The sequence below is a fragment of the Lycium barbarum genome, chromosome 7, assembly GCF_019175385.1.
Source record: "Lycium barbarum isolate Lr01 chromosome 7, ASM1917538v2, whole genome shotgun sequence".
Taxonomy (NCBI): Eukaryota; Viridiplantae; Streptophyta; class Magnoliopsida; order Solanales; family Solanaceae; genus Lycium; species Lycium barbarum.
The window spans coordinates 9241235-9262039 of record NC_083343.1 but is presented as its reverse complement, the minus strand read 5'-3'; the positions used below and the strand labels follow the sequence as shown (position 1 = coordinate 9262039).

At 34.1% G+C, this 20805-nt stretch overlaps 1 long non-coding RNA gene across 1 annotated transcript; it reads left to right on the top strand.

Moving 5' to 3' along the window:
• Positions 1–16462: 16462 nt before the first annotated feature.
• LOC132602111 (uncharacterized) lies at positions 16463–18858 on the top strand. Its single transcript, XR_009567603.1, has 2 exons — positions 16463–16914; positions 18529–18858. It is a non-coding gene; the product is annotated as an uncharacterized LOC132602111 (long non-coding RNA).
• The last annotated feature ends 1947 nt before the right edge of the window (positions 18859–20805 follow it).

Here is a 20805-nt window from a genome sequence, read left to right as displayed (position 1 = left end):
AATAAATAAAGTACTCCTTCCGTCCCATATTACTTGGTCACATTACTATACTTGACTTTTCACGTTCTTTAAGAATTAATAAATATGAAGTACTCCCTTCGTCTATATTAACGTAGACATGTGTCATAGTACTTAATATTTATTCCCTTCTCATGTATGAACGTATGCACTTCAAATTTAATTCTCCGACACATTTATTTCCTCCGTGCACTTTTACTTGTTCACTTTTGATTTTTTGTGTTCTAGCTGAATATTTATTCTCTTCTCATTTATAGACATATGCAGTTCAATTTTAATTCTCCTACACAAATTTATTTCCTCCGTGCATTTTAATTTGTTCATTTTTGACTTTTCACATTCTTTGAGAATTAATAAATCCTACGTGGATATATGCCATAGTACTGAATATTTATTCTCTTCTCATGTATACACGTGTGCACTTCTATTTTAATTCTCCGACACATATTTATTTCCTCCGTTCACTTTTGACTTTTCACATTATTTAAGAATTAATAAATGAAGTACTCCTTCCGTCCCATATTACTTGGCCACATTACTATACTTGACTTTTCACGTTCTTTAAGAATTAATAAAAATGAAGTACTCCCTTCGTTCATATTACTTGGCCACATTACTAAAAATATATGTCTATTTTTCTATTCTATATTTTTCTTCTTTTCTTTTTCTATTATCCTCGTTTTCCTTCTTTGTCAATACTTTAAACGTGAAGAGATGACAAACAATAGCAATGCAAATTTGTACCAAAAGTTATTTTAATGCTCCTACACATAACTTATTCACTTTTGACTTTTCACGTTGTTTGAAAATTAATAAATAAATTATATATTTTATCATAATATCCATATTTATTGGTATATAGTCTCAATAACTTCAGAAAATGATTTGAAAATGAATAATTAATGTGAAGGGTAAAATAAGAAGAATAATTTTTTTTCCTTGATATGTTAACTTCGACAAGTAAAAGTAAAGGGAGGGAGTGACATTTATCCCTGTTTTCCTTCATTGTCAATACTTTACTTATTTACTTTCCTTTGCAGTCTCTAATTATTGTTTCTTTACATTTATATATATTCATTTCAGAATTACAATTTGATGATTAATGATATAACATATATCTTTCTAATTTTGATTTCTTTGTAACAATTAATATAAAAAATTATAATACATTTTTTAATTAATTTAATAAAAATATTTTAATCCAATATATAACAATGGTTCTTAATGTTTGGATTTGAATATTTACTTAATTGAAATGGATATCAACCTGTCGGTATACATATAAAATATTAAAAAATTTAAAAGAACAAATTTAGAATCAAAATATTAATTTTCCCTTATATTCTCACTAATTTCCTTTTACATCAATGAACAACTTTCATTATCATGATATTGATAAAAAAGTCCGACTCTTTCTATCTCAAAGGCTTTTAATTTTATGGTACATAAAATACATTTTATATATATAATAACAATTATAATGTTTTTAAAAGTTATTTTTAAAATACAAACCTTAAAGACTGACTAATTAAAGTAAATAGATATGTTCAGTCCGTGCATCGCATATGCATGTATTGCTAGTCATATAATTATGTGCTCTGTATCTAGTGTTTTTTGCCTTATTCTGTGTAAGGTAAGCTTGAACTAATTAATTTCAAATTGGATAACTGTGTGTTCCGGAACCCGACCCCCTCCTTCAACATCAAACCCAAATGAGAAGGATATTGAAATATTGGTCATGTAAGAAAAAAATAGGTCCTTCATGTTTTTTCAAACATTCATCATCAGGAGTTTCAAGCTATTTTTGACAAGCAATTGTTTACATCTAAGCTTGCCCAAAATGATATCCAGTAAATACAAGAACATAAATAACCTCTTTTTAGATTATGGCATAACTAATATCGTCTATCTTCTAGCTAAAGTTCAAAAACTTCATTTTTTTTGTGCGGATTGCCCTTCTTTTGGGGCCGTCTTTAATTTTTTTCCCTTCGCTTAAAATAGTGGCCGAAAATACCCTGAGATTCTGGATTCGAACCCCTGCTCAGTCAAAAAAAAAAAAAAAAAACAAATTCGCAAGAAAGTCCGCCTTATGCAGCATAGGTTACCTTAAGGCATAACTAAAGTTCTACCGGATCCGGCATAGGTTGCCTTATAAGTCAGAAGGCAACCTATGCCGCATAAGGCAGACTTTTCCAAAAGTCTTGCCTTGCGATTTTTTATTTTTATTTTTATGTCTGAGTCGAGGTTCGAACCCAAAAACTCAGGGTATTCTAGGCGAAAGGAAAAAAAATTAAAGACCAACAATTTGAGGGGCAAAAATTAAAGACCACCCCGAATAAGGGGCATTCCTGCAAATTGCCCCAAAAACTTGGACATTTTTTTGTGCCGTCTCAATAACATTAGGGGCCTAAAGTCAAACTTAAAATAGAGGCCCTAATTTTTTTTAAAGGAAAGCTTGTCATATATCTTATTATGGGTAAAGTACGTATATATACATATTAAGGAGAAATTTTTACGAAACGTGATGATAGTTTTCTATTTACAAAACATAACATTACAAATCCTATAACAAAAATACTTAAATATATATATATTTTTTATTTTTTTTCGCTCAAACATTTATGTATGAAAGTTGTATGAAATGTCTATATCTCGCTCAAGGCTTAAAAAGTTCGCTCAAAATTTAGTGTATGAAATGTGTATATCTCGTTCAAGGCTTAAAATATCCGCTCAAAATTGTATATATGAAAACGGTATGAAATTTGTATCTCGCTCAAGGCTTAGAATTTTGCTCTCATTTTCGTGTATAAAGTTCATGTTAGATTTCTCCAAAATTAATACAACTACAACAACATTGTATACAACTTTGATACAACATTCAAGACTTAAAATAATCGCTTAAAATTTTTTGTATGAAATGTGTATATCTTGTTCAAGGCTTAAAAAATTCGCTCAAATTTTATGTATGAAAACGTATGAAAGTGTATATCTCGATTAAGTCTTAAACATATCTTGATTAAGGCTTAAACATTACGCTCAAAATTTTATGTATGAGAATGGTATGAAATGTGTTTATCTCGCTCAAGACTTAGAATTTCATTCACATTTTGTGTATGAAAAACTATATTAAAAATTTCACTTACACATGCACATTTCATACAACTTTCATACACAAAAAATTGAGGTAATTTTTTAAGACTTTGAGCAAAAAATAAAATAATAATAAATTAAAAAATAATGTTTTTAAAAAATATAAAATTGTTTTTTTAAAAGTTAAAATATTTTTTTAAAATATTTTTTTTAAAAAAAATTATTTTCTGAAAATAAAATAAAAAACGAAAAATATATGAAAATCCGTCATGTTTCGTAAAATATCATTATGTTTTGTAAATAAGGAAAACTATCGTCACGTTTCGTAAATATTTCTCCTTAACATGTGTATATACGTAGTTTTCCCTTTTATTATCTAACGTCTACTTTTCTAGCTTTTTCAGATTTGAAGTCATTAATTACTATTTTATAATCGATTTGTTCTAATAATTCCTTTTCAATTGATAATATATCTAATCCATTCAATCTTTCTTGAGACACTACTGATCTTAGATAAGATTTTATCAATTTTAATTTTGAAAAACTTCTTTCGGTTGAGGCAACAATTTATATATAAAATACATTTTTAAGGAAAAAATGGGGCCCAAGCGATTGATTTATTGGCCTTATAGTCGAGCCAACCCTAATTTTTACGATCACAAGCATTCGTTGTAAGTGAATCTTGATTCCGGTGATATAATATGTGTTAGATCATCTTTTAAATTTGATTTCTGGAATGGCATATACGTTTTTTATCTATCGTATTTGATGCACAAGTACTTCAAAAACACAACAAAGAATTATATATATAAGTAAGTGTCCATATTGCTATCCTCCTTCGTCGAGCTATTTGGCAACCAGGCTGAGATTCCCTCAAAATTGTAGAGCAAGATATCGGTTTCTCGGCAAAAATAAAGTCATTAACATTCTTTTTACCAACACATAACACTTTTGTTGACAATCCTTTATTCCGACAACATTTAGGGTTCCTCGAAAAAATCGATAAGATATGTCACAAGTGTCTGGGTGAATTGACATACATGTAAATTGCATGGCGTTACATAAAATCATTTAGACTCATTCATCCCATGAAAAATTCTCCTACATTTAATGCGAGTTAATGTAATCTTTCTTATGTCTATATAGAAAGGCAAATAAGAGATGAATAAAAAGTAAACATAAAGGGGATTAAACATGGGATGACGTAAAAATTCAAGAAGATATAGTAATTGATCCTCTAAGTTCATTATTGCGTGTGTGAGAGGGATATTATGGTGATGAATTCCACCATGAGCAAGTGAGGATGTGCAATTTCCATTTTTGAGATACTTCTACAAATTCAATTTGGAGACTTGAGAATGAAAACGAGTAACTTGTAAAAAAGGAACAATGTATACAAACTGTAACAGATAACTCTTGCATTAAATAAAATAAAGAGTACTTTATCTTTTTATCTTGCATCTAATAATCCGTCAAGGATATATTGGTCCTTTTATCTTGACGGATTGGCCGATGGATAGTTAAAGGGTATATCTATCCTTTTATCTTGATGGATTGTTCAGTGAATAGTCAAGGGCACATTAGTCCTTTTATCTTGACGGATTGTTCTATGTTTCAAAAGAAGTAAGTCAAATGAAGTGCCCTCAAGACTTGAAATAAAAAGATAAGTACCCTAAAAAACACCAATTAGGTTTTTTACAAACCAATAATTATATCTTTCTCATCTCCTTTTTAACAGTTTTTTTTTTGTAGTGTTACGGCACATATTTTCGTTGTTCGTACTTCTCATGCCAGATTTTATACAAGTCAAAGTCATCAGTAATTTATTGTTTAGGATGAATTTGATATGTATTTCTCAGATTTGCATCATCAAAGGAGAATTACAACTTATCTGAAGTTTAAACTGAATTGATGTAACCAGTGTTTTCAAAGGCGTTTTCGGGGCGAGTCCTGTGGCGAGTCTTGGGGAGGGGCTTACCGAAAACGGGCACAATGAAAGGCATATATCCATAGGGAGTAGCATTAGCATTTGGGGCCTAAGCTCGGGCGCAAAAATGTAAGTCCCGGGCATAAAAGCGTATGGGCGAGTCTAAAATTTGATTTTCATTGTTTTAAAAGTATTTTTTATAGATCATTGTTTTTATAATTAGTAAATAATATTTATAATTTATGCTATCATGTTTTCATGTTGTAGTGATTTTTCCTAAAATATACAAATAAAGAAAGCAAATCTCAGGAAATAACACTGCCATGAATAGTCTTCTCAGATGTTATGCCTCAAATTGATAAGATAGAGATTTCATAACACAATGTTCCTAAAACAACTTTAATTTATCCATTTTTTGTCATTTCTCTTACAAATTTTACACTTTTCCTTCTTTGAAATATATAAAGGAAATAAAACTTACTGCGAATATTAGTTGATTGTGGGAAGGGCTAATAGAGGTGGAGATCAACGATGAAGTGGACGATGCTTTCATTTTAAAAATATCTTCGCTATTATCATTTTGTGTGTCGTTACCTTTCTCAATTGTAATTATAGTAGTGTTTCCTATACTATTGTATTTATTTGAAAAATTTTAATGAAAATTATACTTTTGCTTATAAAATTATAAAATTTAAGATACATGAGATTTTCGCCCCGTAGATCCATGAGACTTACGCCCCGTGTCTCGGGGCTTACGTCTCGTACATGCTGCGTAAAATGTCTTGCCTCGCGCCCTGCCTCTTAAAACAATGCATGTAACTATACTATAGAAGCAACGCTTACAACAACTAGCGTACGATGAGAAAAGAGTATTAAGTATTATTGTCTTTACTTTACATGGACATGGAGAGGAAAGATGAAATTAAAAAACAAAATGGGCAGATAAGAAGTGAATCTGTACAGATTATTGTAATGTAAATACCTTTAATTTTTAAGAGGACAAACCTGAAAATTTACATAGTTAAGACAACCTCAGTCCTACTCACACTCTTAGAAATTGTTCCTCAATAGCACAAAAAGTTAATTTGGTTTCAAAATTTCAGTGCTCTTCTTGTTCTGTGAGAAACGGAAATGAGTGCTTCGGCGGAGAAACACAACGAAAGACTTGTTTTCTTTTCTCTTTCCATCTATTTACCTATGAAAACAAAAATCAATTTGCCTCTTCGATTCTGAAACACTTTTGTACATTTTTTCCTATGAAAATGTTCGTTCATGAGCCAAACCTTCATGCCCTTCTTAGAAAGGCCTCTTCCCTCTCCTTGAGTTAAGAAAAAAAAAAAGAATGTTGTTTGATTGAACGGCCGCTTCCATGTTTTACCTGAATTTCATCAGTTCCAAGTTCTAGGCTCAAGTGTCTGTTCATCCATCTTCATTCCAAACAAAGGCGAATATTGATATGTTCAAATTACACCTATTAAATGGCATAAAGCAGATGATGTCAAATATAGTAACCCAATAAAGTTGGGGTCGAATCCCACAGGGAATACGGTGTGAAAAGATTACTAAAGTCGTAGAGTACTTTCTTGCGGTCTAGTTTCATATTTCATTGAGTTTGTAGAAGATTGGTTATTTACTAACTAATTGCTTTTGGTTGTAATAAATGGGTAAAAGAAAGCAAGGTTGTATCCCCCTTTAGATAAAGTGTATGCTATGGTGGTTGATCTTGATATACTTCTAATGGATCGTTGTATGAATACACTTAACCTCTAATTGAATCCCTAATATTTTCCAATAGTTAAGGACTATTTCTCTTCATGATTTTCCCAAATATAAAAGAGTGTATATGAAGAACGGTTAATCTTGTGCCAAGTAAATTCCTTTTATCCATAAGCGAATCTATTAAACGAGGGTTAACTCCCAGAGTTCTTGTTACTTGTTCTTACCAAACCCTTATTTATCTTCCTAAATAAAACAAGGTTTATGGCTTAAGTTAATGTTTGCAACCATCAACTAACCATCTAGAACAAAGAATAATTAAACCCTAACAATCCATTATGCATATATCAATTTCAATTCCCAGTCAAATAACACCCATCCTAGGGTTCACAACTATAGTAGTTGATTTAGCTACTCATATTGGAGAAAGAACAACATAAGATAATAGACATCATAATGCTTAAGATTGATTGAATTTAGAATAAAGTAATTGTAATTGTCTTATTCTCCAAAAAGCTTCAAAAACTATAAAGTATTCAATGCTAGATTAATAGAACTGAGATGTGATGAATAATACTCTACCAAAAACCCTACATCAAGTATTTATAATGGTCCAAGTCGTGAAAAATAAGTTGACAAAATTTCCCCCGTCGGATCATTATACTGACCGTAAATATTATACAGTCCGTAAATCTCTTGCTCTTGTCTGTAAAATTGATGCTTGTTCTCATAATCTACGCCCATCATTCACGGACCGTAAATGTTTTACGGTCCATATATCTTGACTGTGAATTCAGTCTTCAGGCTTGGACTTCTTGTTGTTGATCTACCGTGGAAATTTACGGATCGTAAATATTCTACAGTCCGTACTTTTCTGCGTCAATTCTTTCTTCCCTGGAGTTTTTCTGTAACTGATTTACGCCCACATTGACAGACCGTAAATAATATACGGACCGTCTATTTCCTCCATAAAATTCCATCTTCAGTTACTTCCACTTTTTGCACATCTTTTTCTGCTCTTTTTACTAAATTTCCCGACTTTCGCCATAAACACACTAAATACCTACAACATAACAAAAGTAATTGAACTCTTATTTCTATTCTGAGTCTTTCCAAAGTAATTGTTGCAAAGAAAAACCTCATAATTTCAAATAAGAACACAAAAAAAGGAGCAAAAAAGAAAAGAAAAATATAGACTAAGGCAGGGTAAAGTTTACCTAGTATTTGTATGATGTACTGCACTGGTGAGACTGATAATTTCCTTTTGCTTCAACATATCTTGACAAACTCTACTATAACATGATGATAGCTTTTCAGCAATTTCTTATAAGCTTTAACCTTAACACCAGTCATACTATTTCTGAGAAGTTACTTGAAACATACTAATAGAAACCTTTTCGTCTTCCTCTTGCTTTTGCTTTAAGCTCTTTTCAACTTCTCCGTGGAGAAAGCTCTTACCTTTACATGAAGCGTGAGTTAGGAAAGAATTCTCTGAGAACAACGATTAGTCTTTTCTACTTGATTTACTCTTGAACCTTGTATGGCTTGCTCTACCTAAGAACATGAGTTATAAATTTGATCTTGCCCATTTAGTTTAACCAGCTTATTAATCCTACATAGGTGAAGTCTCTTGTTGAATCTCAAATAGGAATATCCTGCTTTGAGTGTCCTTACTGGGCCTCGTCTCATGTAAACATTGTTCACTTTCATGTACACAAAAGGGTCGATACTGTGGTGGAGCTAATCTAGTTGGTTCGAGGGAAAGAATTGGATACATGTATTTGTTTATTGCTCTGTTCATATAATTGTTCTAGTATAGTTGAATAACAGGTTTTATTAGATTGTATCATTCTAATATAAAAAACGGAAGGCTTTTACAAGACAGTTTGCTCTGTTATTTTAGTCTATATTTACACAAATTAAATAATAGATTATACTTAGCATCTAGTGATTCTTCCTTTCTTCCGATTTCAGGGAGAAGCATGAGCTAGTAAACAAACAACAATTTTCATATAATGTTGAGGAGAGAAAGACAAAGACGGTCTACCACTGGACTAAGAGTTATGGAATAAGCAATTTTGAAAACTTCTTCTACCACTGGACTCGACAATTCAACTGTGGAAGGTCTTTTTGTAAGTATAAATATGCTTACTTTCTAATCCATTTCCAAGTCATCGAATGGATAGGTCTTTTTTATGTTCATCTTAAACTGCTAGGGTTAAGACAATATCTAGTTGTGTGCGTCTTTAATGATTCAGAAAATGGTTTTTGAGGTTCTCTAAGGATAATAAATAAGAAAAGAAAACCGTGGAAGTTCAATTTGTAGGTGCAACAAGCTTACTTTCCTATTCAGTTCAAGCATCTAATTGACTGAAATGTGTAATTCACTTTATGAGACCTATTTTCTGCATTCTTGAGCACACTTTGAATGTTGGTGATGATGTGGTGGTGCTAACTCCTGTTACTGAAAGCAAGAAGATCGTTTGCAGCAAAGCAAAGTTATGTAGGGTAAGTTGGTCTTTCAATTATAGTCCACTACACTAATCCTTGCCATCAAAGTTCTGCTAGATTGTATGTTGTCATCTGCTTCGAACTACACTTTACATTTTGCAATCTCTAAGTATTAAGATCCAATCACCTTATCTGAAAGAAAATAATGACTTCAGAAAGAACGAAATAGCCCTTCCTTGTAATTAAGACTTTCAATAGGACGGTTATAAGCGGAGACACACATTCGCATGAATTTATTTTTCCTCAGCCTTCTTTGAAGCTCAAACTGATTCTAAATGTAAGTTCTCCTAGCAGTTAATTTATGAATAATTGGCTCTTGTTAAATCCTCTACGTTTGCCTAGCTAAATTAGTCCTTTACACCCTGCACGACAACCATTTTGGTCTTTAAAAGGGTTCAGAGTGTCTTCGTGAATGGCAAACTGCAGCAGAAGTTAGATGACAAATTGCAATCTAGAAAGCTTGCATGGCAAAGTGATAGAAATGTTACAAACCTAATCTTAGTATTTATTTCATAATACCTGTCTATGCTAGAAAATTTGGCAGGGGAAAGCAACTGATGATTCGACTCCTCCTTCAACAGTGTAAGTTATTTATATCGCATTTAGACCCTCTTTGCATAATAATAAACGGAGTTCGAGCTGAATGAAGCAAAATCTAACTCAAAAAGGAGTGCACCAAAATAAAGGGATCAAGGTTGAAGCTTCAAAATCTGGGCTAGAGGGAAACGAATCATGAGTTGGACAATACCTGAAGATGGTGACGTATGCAGTGAACTGGTGGATGTGCATGGCTATAAAGTAACAGTGAGTAGTGCTCCTATACTTGATGCCATTTTTTGCCAAGTATGGTGACTTTAACGGTCTACTGTCGCTATAAATCACCTATTGTCCGAGCCTCCTTTCTTGATGTGGTTAGTGATGTTGTTAGGCAGGTAAAAACTAGTGATATTAATTCTTCTTCCATTAAAGCTATGCAATTTGAGGCGAATATAGGATTTCTGGAACATGGGTTCACCATTAAAAAATATAGAAGGAAAAAATTTATTAAGTGGGGTTTGATCCCTAGACCTCTAGCTAAATAACTCAACCTTCAACCAAGTGCACCATTTAGCTTTTTTGTAGCATGTGTTCCGGCATATACTATTATACTAATTTTAGAAAATATATATATAAAATGCCTAGTTTTATGGGGAGACCATGTGTTCACGTGCCCCATTTTTTGCACCTAAACTCGCCCCTGGCTGCAACAGTATGTGGATGAGATTTTAGAAGAGGAAGATATGGAGGAAAGGTATTCCTATCTAATGGCGTTAAGAGAGACAACGATGCTTGTCTCTAAAGCAGCTAAAAAGGACTTGGTAGAAAGGAACAGAGAGGTCTTAGCAGCAGAGAAACGGCTTCCAAAGGGTTAAAGGCGCTTGCAAGAGGCCAAAAGCCGAGCAGCAGAGGCTAAAAGGTCTGTCAAGTATTTGACGTACTAGCTAGGTAAAAAAGTTCAGCGGGACATCAAGGAGACTGTGGATCAAGCAGCTGAGTAGGTTGAATGAGATTTTGTAGCTCGGAGTTGTTTTATCTTGACATGTATAGCTTGTTTATGTCAAGACATTTTGGTAATTGTTAACGATCATCATGAAGCTGGCAAGATGGTAGATGGTTGAATCTTGTTTTGTACATGATGGTAACATTTATTTCTTTTCACGAATATACACATTTTGTGCAGTACCGACTTTGTCATATTAACAGAAACTAGACTGGGTTTTTTGTATTAATACTATAACACCTTTAACAATTGCAGTGATGTGCTCTGTGTCTTTGTTGTTGATGAGTTATGACATTTCATAGTTTTGATAATCGACATATACACCAAGGACCAGGTCCTTGATTAGGTCCTCTGGGCACTGTACGAACGTGACAGCTATAAAGCTCACTACAAGAAAATATAGATATCGCAACAAAAAGTTTTATATTTGGCAACAACTTAGTTTTATTGTTGGCAAATGATTTTTTTTTGTTGCCAAAGAATTTAATTTTGTTGCTATAGTAATGATTATTATTGCAAAAAGTACTTTTGGCAACAAAAAAAAAAGTTGTTGCACGTTATTGCAATAACAGCCGCTGGAAAAGTTCATGCAACAATTTTTTTTTGTTGCCAAAAGTACTTTTTGCAACAATAATCATTCTATAGCAACAAAAAAAAAAATTGTTGTCGCATATATTGTTTCTTGTAGTGGCTGTGGCACTGTTCCGACAGGCAGAGTCATAGCGGAACAGTAGCTGCATGTCGGCAAAAAGACAAGGATCATTGTAACATTCCTATCCATATCACATGCAACTCACATGATCCTCACATGCTCTCATTGGTTCTGTTACACCTCGGATTTTCGCACGTTAAAGTAGCATCATGAGTTAGTCGACGTAAGTTCAAAAAGAAATTATGTTGAGGATAAAAGGGATTGATTTTATTAATAAAAATGGTTACAAGAGTCTATAAATAATATTAATAAGTGGCGGAAGATTTGGAGGGTGAATGAATCAAAAAAGCATGAGTTTCGTCAAAAGTCGGCAAGTTGGGAATACAATAACTTGTACTTTTGGGTGAGATTAGGAGTGCTCCACATGCTAAGAAAGTAATGATATAAAGTATTTTAATTGTATAATAGTCTCTTGTTAAGTTTGGAAGTCAAACGAGTTGTAATACGAAAGTCGACAAAGGGCGTCGCAAGTTAAGTTTGTAAATTTCACTGAAATTTGGGTCAGATGTCTCGGAGTTTTTCTCTCAATATACTTGTATTTACGGGGTGATCCACCTATCATATCGAAGGTCTATGAGTATAGTTTCCAGTGCATTTTACCGTTCATCAATACGACATCGGAGTAGAGAGATATTCGCGTTTTCGCCCAAGGACGCAAACTGCTGCGTGAACAGTGAACATAGTCGGTGGCTTCATCTTTCCCCTATATATATACATACCTTGGACAAAATTTCCTTCATTTTCTTCACCATAAAAGGACCAGCAAACCCTAAGCAATATTCTCAAACCTTCTCCCATCAATCACAAATACTCCTAAAAGCAAATCAAACAACTTCAACATAGAGAAAACCATGGCAATTACAGAATGTGATTTCTTCGCTAATTTGCTTCTCGGATAAGAACTTCACCTTGAGGTAACTTGGAGTTTGGAGCGATTTTGATCATCTAAGGTATATTATAATTTCCTTTTTTGGAGTGATTTTGATCATCTAAGGTATATTTTAATTTCCTTTTGATCTCTTTGAACTTCTACAAGTAATTAAACCTAGAAATTTGGTGAAAACCCCATAGAATAAGTTTTGACAATTCTTGTGAACTCGTATGGACTTGGCTTGATAATTGGGCTGTTTTATGTGGTTTTAACGTGTTGTTTGGAGCTGTGTTGATATGGATTGGATCTTATTGACGAGGAGGAGTAGAAAAGTAGAATTTGGTAGCGTTTTACGAGGAAATTACGCTACAAAAAGGGCTATAAATTCACGCCCGTGAGTTGCTCGATTAAATGTCTAAATGAAGATTTCTATAATCTATGACCTTGGTTTTGATCTTGAATAGTCTATATTATGTAGGAAATCATTCGTAAGACGTTCGAGGACTCGGGGAAATGTATACAACTCCATCGACGAGGTATGTAGGACTTTCTATTCTCTTTGTGGCATGACTAGATTTCAAATGACCTTTCATTGAAAAGTTGTTCCGCTAACTTGGATCAATCGCGTTCCACCATAATTGAGCTGACGCTTACTCATCTATGACTTGTACCAAATTATGGTCCACATCTCCTTTTGGCTATCGATTAAAAGACTTTCCGTTCAACTTGCGTCGATTATGTCCCAAAATGGTTAAGCTTACCTTTTTCTCATGAATAGCTTCTATTGAAGTACCTTTCACATTTCGTATCCCTCTTGTTTATCGAATGAAGAATGATATTAGTTATGGTACTCTTCACATCAAAGTTGAGTTGATTGTACTTCCTTTAATTGAGTTAATCCTTATCTTCTTGTCTATTGCTCCAAGGTAACGAATCTCTCGTTGGCACACTCTTTCCGATAAAAGTTGTGTCGATCATATTTCATAAAAGTTTGGCTAACTTTGGCTTCGTGAATAATTCATAACAAGATGATTCCTTGTACTTTTACTTCTTTGGCCTAATGATCAAATAATGATAAGCGTAGCGACAATAATGATATTCGGAAGATAGCGACGATAGGTCACCCCGACTCTTTCCATGATATTTCTTCTGAGGTCAGTCTTCCATTACACTTATATATATGTATTTATTTTCATTACCGAGCCGTGCTATAGTCGGCCGGGTAGGCACTTATATGTGCACCTAGACATGTTTCTTTCTTTATCGAGTCATGTTGTAGGCGGCCGAGTAGGCATGTAGCTGTGCATTGCCACTGATCAGTTGGGCAGAGATGATGTTATGATGATGAGCTCACCCCACAGAGGGATTTATTATTGTTATATGATATGATATATGCCTCCACAGTGAGGAATGATTTTACGGGCATGCATTTACATTTATGTCATGATTTTGGTCGCCCTCGGTGGCCTCGTTCAGAGTTTCAGGTTGTCTCTACATCTTTTCCCAAGTTATTTGTATCTCTTATGCTTATGTTATCTTTATGCTTACTGTCTTACATACTCAGTACATCTTTCGTACTGACGCATTTTGTGCGCTGTGATCATGCCCACAGGTACGGTAGACGGATTGTTGTACCTTTCTCAGTAGGATACCAAAGTTCAGCAGGGATGTTCGCACTCCATTCTCCGGAGTTGCTGATCAGAGTCATTAAATAGGATGCATGCATATATATTTAGAGATAGTATGGCTATGGGTACGTTGGGGCCACTGTCCCGACCAGTTAATGCATATTAGTGCTCTTAGAGTCTTACAGACTATCAGTCAGTTTACAGGTATTGTATTTGGCCTTGCTGGCCTTCTGACTAGTTGTCTTTCTTGGTTGTGGCCTTGTTGGCCCTTGTTATGCATATATGTGTTGTTGGGCCTTTTCTGCTTGCAGGTTGTTATGATATACTTCTTACTATTGTTATTCAGCGGACTTGTCGGCCTATGATTCACGTTACAGAGTTTAGATATCACAGTTGGTTCGCTCGGCCCTTCAGGTGCCGGGTGTCGGCCACTCCCCCAAGGTTGGGGTGTGACAAACTTGGTATCAGAGCGGGTCGGTCCTAGGGATGTCTATAAGCCGTGTCTAGTAGAGTCTTGATTATGGATGTGTAGCGTGCCACATTTATAATCAAGAGGCTACAGGGCATTTAGGTTGTTACCTTCCTTGAAATCTAGATCGTGCGGTTAGAGCGGCGTCACAAGTATTTAAACTTCTATATCTCATCTTGGTTTCCTTTTGATCTAAAAGAAAAGTACGGTTAAGAGAAACTGAACAGGGATGCCGAAGAAAGGTATTAGTCGCTTTCCATCCTTTAAAGTGAATCCAAGAGCTTCGGAAATTACCTTGTAGTGAAGTAAAGAGGTAAAGAGTTTGAACGAGGGCAGTCAAGGTATGATCTTTTGTGTATGATTTTTGATGAGCTAGTATGAGTATCTCAAGTATGTCCCCGGTAATAACTTATGAGGCAACGATCAGAAGTCTTAAACCTGACTGTTGAAGTTGTTTGTACTGTATATGGGCTGCCTTGATTTGTCGAGATTTGAAAATTCGTATCCGACTGTTGATGAGATTACGTAATATTTTGAGATGTATATAGTTAATACAAGTTGTAAGTTAAAGAAATAGATGATGAAGTTGTGTTATAAACAGGTATTATATGACAACTTGACATGTTGAGCTTACTTTTGTTGTACAGAGTCATAAGAAATATTGTTAGGTTGTGATTTGGTATTGTGGAAGATGTTCCAAGGTAAGATATCCTTTCCTCCTTATGTGTATGATTTGATGATGTCATAAATCTAAGATGCGAGAAATGGATAAATGGTGTACTTGAACTGATAGTTGTATCGTGTGTATATGTTGAGCGAGTTTTGTTATATTGAATGGCTGGAAATGTGACGTATATGTATTCATGTGTGGGTTGATAGTGTAAAATGAATTTTAAAAGGGAGTTAGAAGGGGTTAATGTCGTAAAACTATGTTAAAGCAGGCTCACCGTTCGTTGGCTAGTTGATAGACTTCTTTATGTTGAGAATAGTATCGCTTCTCTGTTGTGGATTTGAATTATAAGGAATTACCCAGGGATGGGGGACATTATGGTAAGAATAAATTAAGGAAGAATGAGAGGGAATGGCCAACGACTCGATGAAAGTGCGTGAAAGAGGAGCGATGCAAAATAAAGTCAATGACTCTATGAATATAAGGTAACGCTATTACCATAACAGGAATTTATAAGTCGGAATAGTTAAATTATTTCGGGAAAGTTTTAGGTTTGTAGGAACATCGGAAGCAAGTTTCGATGGAAGTTCCGTATCGCAGCGCAGGCTGACACAACCTGCGACCACCAGGACACCACCTGCGAGACGCAGGCAGAATGTGCGGAGCCGCAGATGGCGTCGCAGACCTTGACAGAGAGTAAAGGTCGGTGTTTTAATTTGGGGGCTTGTATGACGATCACTTCAGTTATACTTGGAGACCTGTGCTAATGCGCATGTGAAATTTGTAGAGGATGTCTTTAGTAGGAGTGGTAAGGAAAAGAAAAAGGACTGGCAGGAGGAGATGCTATAAAAAAATCATTAATTAATAGGAATACGAAGGAGACCATTGTTGACACCCAATTTTGTCCCTCCTTTATTCCAATTTATTCCCTTGGGCTTCTAAATTTATTAACGAGCTAAATACTTTATTTTCAACACTATTTTTTTTACTACTACTATTAATATTGTTATCCTTCTTATTACTTTCATCTTCACTATTTTACTATCAACATTACTAGCATTACTTTATCACAATTTTTAATGATTCATCATCATTTCATTTTCAGATTTGTACTCGTTAAATTAATTATAAGTCAATACTTTATTAAATCCTTTATTTTCTACGTATTAATCACTAAGGAACCCAAAGGGAATTAAATTGAAGGAAGAAAAGGCCATGAAATTCGGCCAAATTGGCCCAAACCTGACCAAAACGGCCCATCAGATGAGCAACCCATTTTCGGATTAAACCCACTCTTCCTCAAACCTAATTCACACACAGCCACGCCTCTTTGTCCTTCTTTTTCCCCTTTTCCATTTCAAGGAAAGGTCCAAGCTCTTCTCAGCCATGGCCATTTTCATACAAGTTTTTTTTCTCTCTCTTCACCTCAACGTTCGGATTAGAATGAGTTGACTCAATCTCGAATCTTTTTAATTTCAAAATCCCGCCCAAACGAAACCCTAGAGTTTCAACTTCACCTATAAATTTATCTCAAGAGCTCAGCCGCGGAGGAGAAGAACTCTACTGGTGATGCAGATCCTTGCTCTCTATTTTTTTTTTTACAGTTTCTCACTTTATTTATCCCACAAGAAATACGAAAACTTTAGTTCGCTAGTACCCTCAACACTTTCATTCGAACTTATTTGGCTCAAGGTTCGGATCTGTTCATAACGAGAGAGTAGATTCGAGGCCTCGACGTCCTAGTTCGCTGCACCCATAAGAGGTAAAATCTTATGCTATTTTGACTTATTGTTTTGTTAAAATTCTGTTAGCATAGAAAAATCATGTTCCAATGGCTTGTAGTTACCATTCGTGATCTAACTCTGTGGTGTTAGTTACTATTGTTATGAATCTCCTGAAGGTTATTGTTTGATTGATATAGAGACCATATTCTTATTAAAGTCTAATCATCATTGTTTATACTAGAATTCGTATTTAAGGTATTCTTTAATAATAGGAAGATTTGCTGCAGATTTTGATAGTTTAATGTAATGTAGAAGTCAGCCTTTACGTTTTACTTGAGACGTTAAAGTCTTTACCTTTCGAGATAGATTGTTTATGTTATCTACCTCCATGAGTTGGAGGGATATGTATCAAAATATCTTAAATATGTGATTCTCTTTCCCAGTATTGTTTCTTTCCAGTTCTGCGTGCTTTTCAATTTCATGTTCGATAGTTAGTTTTTTCTTTTGTTGTTGTTGTTGTTGTTAGAGAATAAATAAGTGATTTTCCTCCTGATCTCTATTTATTCATTTTTAGTTATTCCATTGGTGTAGAGTTTTAGTTTAATTCTGTTTGATTTGGAGTAATTACTTTTCTTCTTCCTCATGTGTTGGACATGGATTTGTGTTGTAGTTCCTGGTTCCATTTTATCTCCATAGGATGTATATATCATAGTCGTTCCCCTGCCATTTTCGTTCTTTGCTTGAGTTATGGAAAGAGCATGAACAAGTTGAATTTTCCTTCAACTGTAGTATATATATAGTTGTAGTTATACAACTGCTTGTTTGAGTTATAATAGCTAGAATAAAGTCATGTTCAAAGTATGGAGATGGGATAGTTTAATTTTATGTTAACCTCTATTTCTAGCACTGCTTCATTATTTTGAAATCCCTGAGATCTACCTATGTCCCTTTCTTTGCCATTAACCTAATTAAGAAGGAATAACTAGTTTTTATGCATGTCGTCTTTTTCTTTGCACACTGTTTTACTAAGAATTGATGTGTTGTACGTGTTTGAATGGACTGCTCATTTGAACAAGTATAGAGAAGAACGCCTCAAGTTTAGGGGGTTTGGATTGGGAGTTAAATATAGTGTAATGTTTGGAATCCCTTTATCCATGTTTTCCTCCTCATAGCTAAGTACATTTCAAAACTCTAAAGAACAATTAAATTTCAATCTTTATCTTCAAAAGAATGGAACCTTGGACTTGTGTTATTTTCAAGTAGTTAGCTGCCCATGTTTTTTTTACCCTTAAGGCATGAAAAATAACCAGGTTTTATCTTCTTTTTAAAAAATCAAAATAGTTACTGGTCCTGAAGGCTAAGTTTACTTTTGTTAGAAAAAATTAACTGCTTCGTTGTTAAGAATTCCTGTTTTGAGCGTGTTGCTTTATTTATTCATATGTAGATTTTAGTGCGAAAATTTGATTAATTGTTCATGTCTTTAAGGTCCTTATTCATGCATATGTTTGCAGTGGCTTTCTTGAATTTATGGGTTGTGAATTGAATGATAGTGCTACTTTACTTCGTTTACTTATTTTTTATAAAAAAAAAAAAAGAACCATATCGTTACTCTAATCTTCTGTTACTTTTCTTTGTTTACATGAATATCGAAGCCAAAGAGTCCACTCCGAGACTCGACGTAGCTGCTGGAACTAGAACACACATCTTCTCCTCATTTTCCTTCCATCTACTTCTCTCGCCCTAACTATATCCGAGCGGAAATTCGAAAGAGGGCGAGGGGAATAATGAATATTCTGTTACATTCCGCTACTAAGTGTTTTGCTTTGTATTGTGAATGTTCTTTTTGATGTTGGTTTTGGTTCAGGTGCTTAGGAAAGTCTACAGTTGATCTAGAATTACTCACTTGGTAAAATTAGCATTTCTTGAACAGAGATAGGACTTGACATTTCGATATGTGAACCTAGCCACATTAAGTTCGACTATCCTATTTGCTATCTGTTAACCTCCTTTTAGCTTTGGTCTTCTATTAGATATAACCATTTTCTTTAAAAATTGATGACTTGTTTGAAAAATTAATATGGCCATAAACCTTATGTTGACTTTGAATCAAGATGCCAAATTGATTTGAACTTGTGCAAGATATTTTAAACTCTAGAAAATGATTTTAAAAAAGAATGATGTCTCTTTTAATACAAAGACGTTCCGGGAGGCTTCTTTATGCCATTTGAATATTTACATTTTTTAGAGATCAAATACTGTTTTTCCCTAGTTATCGATTTAATACTAACTTTCTGTAACTATCTACTTTAATTTTCATACTATTATATTGCACACACTTTAAAGGCTAGTTTATTTTATACTTGCCTACATTTTTACAACTCACATTTAAGCCTAATTAATTAAGTTCGGTCGGTTAATCATTGTTAATGGATCTTAAAGGATGCTTAATACATTCCCTTTAGATTAATTGAACCCTTACCTAGAATTTTGGTTTCGTAGGCATTAAAATGGAGTTAACTTTAGAAAATAACTTTAATGAACTTTAGGTGTCCTAATTAACCATAAATAATTAGGTGGCGACTCCTGTACTTTACTTAACCCCGGAATTACCGGGATGTTGTAAACCATTTTGACTCCGGTTAAAATGGGGTATAACAACCATGACATGAAGGGATTATAAACATAGAGGAAATGGGTGACGAAAGGGTGTTTGAACAAGATTCCTGGAGTAAATAAAGGATTAAGGTTAATAGAAAGATAGAAAGGGAACGGGCTAGATATGATAAAATATAACGACAAGAATCTGGACAAAAAGGATGATTACGGTAAGAATCTAAATAGCAAGGTGGCGAGCTACATAATCCTAATCGGCGGACTTGGAAGCCTGATGAGATGAGGATAGAAAACGACGGAAGGAAAGTGAGCTTTATGGAAGAAAAATTAACATTTACAACGTACCTTGAGAAGAAATGAAGCATGAGAGATTCTATAAAACGGATAAGACATTGATATCTTGTAAACAGAGAGCGAATAGCAACAAAGGAATAAGAAAAAGTGTGACTAATCCAAGACAATATTTTTTTCATGAAAGCTTAAGATAAAGGAGTATTTTGATAAGAAGGAATAAAAGCAAAAATGGAAGTGAAAGTTATCGTAAAGCGAATAATAGTCACCAACGGGTACGAGAGAAAATATATCAGTATATATATGAATATAGGGAGTGCTCGCAGTAGGAGGTTGACTATGAAGGATAATTAACTGAGGACGAAATGTTAAAAGACACGGATGTTATCTCTACACGAAAGGGTAAAGCAAGAATTTCTTCGATACGAGGGATGTGGTGAAGGAAAGTAAGTTGACATACAACAATTTTTTTTTTAAAGAATAAGACGATAGGAACAGAAGTTATAATAAAGTAAAGTTTTTGGAAAATATTGAAGGGACGATTTCCCAATAAGGGGGGAAGCTATTCAAGGAAGTTTAATGTACCCGGTAATTTGGAGACATCAGGAAAAGTATACATGAATGAAAAATGGGATAGTCATCGAAAAGAAGACTAATGTAGAGGGAGTAGCGATAATTGCAAAGCAAGTTCAGATTCGAGAAAACAAATAGCAATTTCAGACAAAGACCAAATAACTAAGATAAATAAAAGAAAATTGAGAAGATACATAGTTGTATTTAAGACATAGAGCACTGGGGAAGTGGAGGCCTGAATGCAATATGACCATTGCAAGATAGATTCATTATTCAAGCTAAGGACGTCAGTACAATTAAGTCCCGAAGGAAAAGATAAGTAATGTTGCTAATAATAAGATGATACGGACCGGACCAAAGGGATTAGTAGATGAAAGGAACTAGAAGTGAAAATGGATATGACAACAAGATATGAAGAGTATCGACAAGGATTGAACCTTTAGCCCGTTATG